This window comes from Arachis duranensis, chromosome 4, assembly GCF_000817695.3.
Source record: "Arachis duranensis cultivar V14167 chromosome 4, aradu.V14167.gnm2.J7QH, whole genome shotgun sequence".
NCBI lineage: Eukaryota > Viridiplantae > Streptophyta > Magnoliopsida > Fabales > Fabaceae > Arachis > Arachis duranensis.
The window spans coordinates 103,277,836-103,283,487 of record NC_029775.3 but is presented as its reverse complement, the minus strand read 5'-3'; positions in this window follow the sequence as shown (position 1 = coordinate 103,283,487).

Below are 5,652 nucleotides of genomic sequence, written 5' to 3'. Positions count from 1 at the left end.
TCCCATTATTCACGGAATTTCTCTCAGAAGTGTACATGAACTGGTTATTTGCAACCATGTCAATAAGTTCTTGAGCTTCTGCAGGCGTTTTCTTTAGGTGAATGGATCCACCTGCAGAATGGTCCAATGACATCTTAGAGAACTCAGATAGACCATAATACAATATATCTATCATGGTCCATTCTGAAAACATGTTAGAAGGACATCTTTAGGGCATCTGTTTGTATCTTTCCCAAGCTTCATAGAGGAATTCACTATCTTTTTGTTTGAAGGTCTGAACATCCACTCTAAGCTTGCTCAGCTTTTGAGGAGGAAAGAACTTAGCCAAGAAGGCCGTGACCAGCTTATCCCAGGAGTCCAGGCTATCTTTAGGTTGAGAGTCCAACCATGTTCTAGCTCTATCTCTTACAGCAAAAAGGAAAAGTATGAGCCTGTAGACTTCAGGATCTACTCCATTAGTCTTAACAGTCTCAGAGATCTGCAAGAACTCAGTTAAGAACTGGTAAGGATCTTCTGATGGAAGTCCATAAAACTTGCAGTTCTGTTGCATTAGAGCAACTAATTGAGGTTTCAGCTCAAAATTGTTTGCTCCAATGGCAGGAATTGAGATGCTTCTTCCATCAAACTTGGAAGTAGGTGTAGTATAACCACCAAGCATCCTTCTTGCATTATTGTTGTTGGGTTCGGCTGCCATCTCCTTCTCTTGTTCGAAAATTTCAACAAGGTTGTCTCTGGATTGTTGTAATTTAGCTTCTCTTAGTTTTTTCTTCAAAGTCCTTTCAGGTTCTGGATAAGCTTCAACAAGAATGCCTTTTTCCTTGTTCCTGTTCATATGAAAGAGAAGAGAACAGAAAAAGAAGAGGAATCCTCTATGTCACAGTAAAGAGGTTCCTTATTGTTAGTAGAAGAAGAAGGGAATAAAGAAAGGAGAATCCAAACACAAGGGTAACGATAGGGGCAGTGATTTGAGATGAAGAGAAGTGTTAGTAAATGAATGAATAAATAGAATAAGATGAGAGAGGGAGAAATTTTTGAAATTAAATTTTGAAAAGGAGTTAAATGATTTTCGAAAATAAAGATAAGAAATAAAATTAAAATTAAAATTTAAAATAATTAATTAATTAAAAAAATAATTTTTGAAAAAGGGGGAGACATTTTCGAAAATTAGAGAGAGAAAAGTAGTTAGGTTGTTTTGAAAAAGATAAGAACAAACAAAAAGTCAAATAGTTAGTTGAAAAAGATTTGAAAATCAAATTTGAAAAGATAAGAAGATAAGAAGTTAGAAAAGATATTTTAAAATTAAATTTTTGAAAAAGATAAAATTTTGAAAAAGATATGATAAAAAGATATGATTAAAAAGATATGGTTGAAAAAGATTTAATTTTTTAAAATTAAAATTAATTACTAACTAAAAGATAAGATTCTAGAATTTAAAGATTGAACCTTTCTTAACAAGAAAGTAACAAACTTCAAATTTTTGAATCAATCATATTAATTGTTAGCATAATTTTTGAAAATAAAGATAAAATTAAGAAAAAGATTTTTGAAAAAATATTTTAAAGAGTTTTCAAAAATTAATAAGAAAAATGAAAAAGATTTAATTTTTGAAAAAGTTTTGAAAAGATAAGATTTTTAAAATGTGAAAATTTGACTTGACTTACAAGAAACAACTAATTTTAAAAAAAATTTACTAAGTCAACCCAAATTTTCGAAATTTTGAGAGAAAAAAGGAAAAGATATTTTTTATTTTTGAATTTTTAATGATGAGTGAGAAAAACATAAAAAATGACTCACAGCATGAAAGTTATGAATCAAAACACATTATGCATGCAAGAACACTATGAATGTCAAGATGAACATCAAGAACACTTTGAAGATCATGATGAACATCAAGAACATATTTTTGAAAAATTTTTTATGGAAAGAAAACATGCAAGACACCAAACTTAGAAATTGACTCAAGACTCAAACAAGAAACACAGAATATTTTTTGTTTTTATGATTTTATGATTTTTTTTTTCGAAAAACATATAGAAAAAAAGAAAATAAGAAATCCAAAATTTTTAATAAGAATTCCAGGAATCTTTCAATATTAGCCTAAAGCTCCAATCCAAGGGTTGGGCATGGCTTAGTAGCTAGCCAGCTTTAGAAGATATAAATCAGGCATGTAACAACTGATATTCCAATTAACTTGCCTTTATGCTCATGGTTTTGAAGCCTCAATCCAATTGACTTAGACATGGCTTTACAACCAGCCAAGCTTCAACATACTTTATGAAACACTAGAATTCATTCTTAAAAATTTTGAATAATTTTTTGAAAACAAAGAAAAAATTTTGAAAAATATTTTTGAAAACTTTTTGAAAAGAAAAATAAAAAATTACCTAATCTGAGCAACAAGACGAACCGTCAGTTGTCCATACTCGAACAATCCCCGGCAACGGCGCCAAAAACTTGGCAGACGAAATTGTGATCATCAACAATGGCTCCAAGGACTTGGTGCTCTCAAACATAAATCACACTTTGTCACAACTCCGCACAACTAACCAACAAGTGTACTGGGTCGTCCAAGTAATAAACCTTACGTGAGTAAGGGTCGATCCAACAGAAATTGTTGGTATGAAGCAAGCTATGGACACCTTGTAAATCCTAGTCAGGCGGATAATAATTGATTATTGGGTTTTCGAGTAATAATAAATAATAAACAGAAAATAAAGATAGAGTTACTCATGTAATTCAATGGTGGGAATTTCAGATAAGTGCATGGAGGTGCTGTGTTCCTTCTGAATCTCTGCTTTCCTACTGCTTTCATCCAATCCTTCTTACTCCTTTCTATGGCAAGCTGTATGACTCCTTTCCATGGCAAGCTGTATGTAGGGCATCACTGTTGTCAATGGCTACATCCCATCCTCTCAGTGAAAATGGTCCAAATGCTCTATCACAGCATGGCTAATCATCTGTCAGTTCTCGATCATGTTGGAATAGAATCCCTTGATTCTTTTGCGTTTGTCATCACGCCCAGCAATCGCGAGTTTGAAGCTCGTGACAGTCATTCAATCCCGGAATCCTACTCGGAATACCACAGACAAGGTTAGACTTTCTGGATTCCCATGAATGCCGCCATCAATTCTAGCTTATACCACGAAGATTCTGATTAACGAATCCAAGAGATATGCGCCCGGTCTAAGGTAGAACGGAAGTGGTTGTCAGTCACGCGTTCATAGGTGAGAATGATGATGAGTGTCACGGATCATCACATTCATCATGTTAAAGTGCAACGAATATCTTAGAATAAGAACAAGCGGAATTGAATAGAAAATAGTAGTAATTGCATTGAAACTTGAGGTACAGCAGAGCTCCACACCCTTAATCTATGGTGTGTAGAAACTCCACCGTTGAAAATACATAAGTGATGAAGGTTCAGGCATGGCCGAATGGCCAGCCCTCCAAAACGTGATCAATAGTCTCCTAAGGTGAATAATAAAATAAAACTGAGACCAAAGATGTAACGTGGTCAAAAGACACTAAATACAATAGTAAAATGTTCTATTTATACTAAACTAGCTACTAGGGTTTACAGAAGTAAGTAATTGATGCAGAAATCCACTTCTGAGCTTGATCTATACACTAGCTGAGGCTTATCTTGGAGTTGAACGCCAAGTTGTAACGTGTTTCTGGCGTTCAACTCTGGTTCGTGACGTGTTTCTGGCGTTTGACTCTTGAATGGAGCATGGAACTGGCGTTGAGCGCCAGTTTACATCGTCTAATTACGAATAAGGTATGGACTATTATATATTTCTGCAAAGCTCTGGGTGTCTACTTTTCAACGCCGTTGAGAGCGCACCATTTGGAATTCTCTAGCTCCATAAAATCCATTTTGAGTGCAAGGAAGTCAGATTCCAACAGCATCAGCAGTCCTTTGTCAACCTTTTATCAGAGTTTTGCTCAGGTCCCTCAATTTCAGCTAGAAATTACCTGAAATCATAGAAAAACACACAAACTCATAGTAAAGTCCAGAAATGTAAATTTAGCATAAAAACTAATGAAAACATCCCTAAAAGCAGCTAGATCCTACTAAAAACTATCTAAAAACAATGCCAAAAAGCGTATAAATTATCCGCTCATCAGCGGAGCTGTGAAAAGTGTGATCACAATTTCGTGCACCAGTATATATCTTAGAGGGATGAGATGCCCCTACAAATTATGTTGTTCTGTGAGATTTTTGATGTTTCGGGCATTGACTTCTTGGGTCCGTTTCTAAACTCTAGCGATTTCTTATATATATTGTTAGTTGTAGATTATGCTTCTAAATGGGTGGAAGCAAGTCCTACCCGTACTGATGATGCTAACACTGTTGTCTCTTTTGTTAGAAATCATATTATCGGTCACTTTGAATCCCCACGAGCAATCGTGAGTGATCAAGGCACCCATTTTTGTAACAGGAGATTGACCGCTCTACTGAAGAGGCATGGCGTTATTCACAAGGTAGTAACTGCCTACCACCCGCAGACTAATGGACAAGCAGAGGTGTCTAACAGAGAGATAAAGCGTATCTTGGAGAAGATAGTCAAGCCTCATAGGAAGGACTGGAGCACCAGTTTACAAGATGCGCTTTGGACATATCGGTACAAGACACCAATCGGGATTAGTCTATTTCTCCTGGTCTATGGAAAAGCTTGTCACCTCCCAGTGTAGGTAGAGCACAAGGCTTTCTGGGCAGTAAGAGAAATCAACATGGGATTTGAGAAGGCCGGAGCCAAAAGGAAGATGCAACTGCAAGAATTAGAGAGCCTTCGCCTAGTAGCATATGATAACTCCAGGCTATACAAAGAGAAGATGAAGGAAGTGCATGACAAGCACATTAAAAGGAGAGAGTTCAAGCCAGGGGAGTTAGTCTTCCTTTATAACTCCAGACTGAAGCTCATGCCAGGCAAGCTGAGATCCAGGTGGGAAGGTCCCTACAGAGTAGAGAAGGCAGAGCCATACGGAGTCTTTCACCTGAGTCATCCTTCAAGCTCCAAATTCATCAAGGTCAATGGACATTGCTTAAAGCTATATCAAGGTGAGAAGATGAAGAAAAACAAGGAGCTAGAGATCTTCCTCTTGGAGGATCCACCAACAGCAGAAGACTGAGCTAGTGGACCGTCCAACTTAAGGACGTTAAAGAAAAGTGCTAGGTGGGAGACAACCCACCATGGTACGATCTTTCATTTTCATTCTTCGCCTTATTTTATTTTGTTTTTCATTCATAATTTCTGCATAATTAGCTGCATACTACATGTTGCAAAAAAAAAAGCACCACCCAACACGCGAGCATCCACGACGCGTACGCGTCGTATGTGTGTGCGTGGAAAATGAAGTTTGAATCGAGAGTTGCGCGGGAGTGGCGCAAGAAGTGTGCATTGCACACAAACATGTTCACGCGTACGCATCCATGACGCATGCGCGTCATTTGACATTTTGGCACTCCACGCGTACGCGTCCAGCACGCGCACGCGTGGATGATGAAATCGGCGTAAATGAGTATTTGAGCAGAAGGTTGTGATGGCTCGGGGCTAGAATTGTGATAAAGGAACAAACTTGGTCACGCGTACGCATCCTTGACACGTGCGCGTCCTTTCTCCTTATGGCCATCCACGCGTGCGCGTGCAT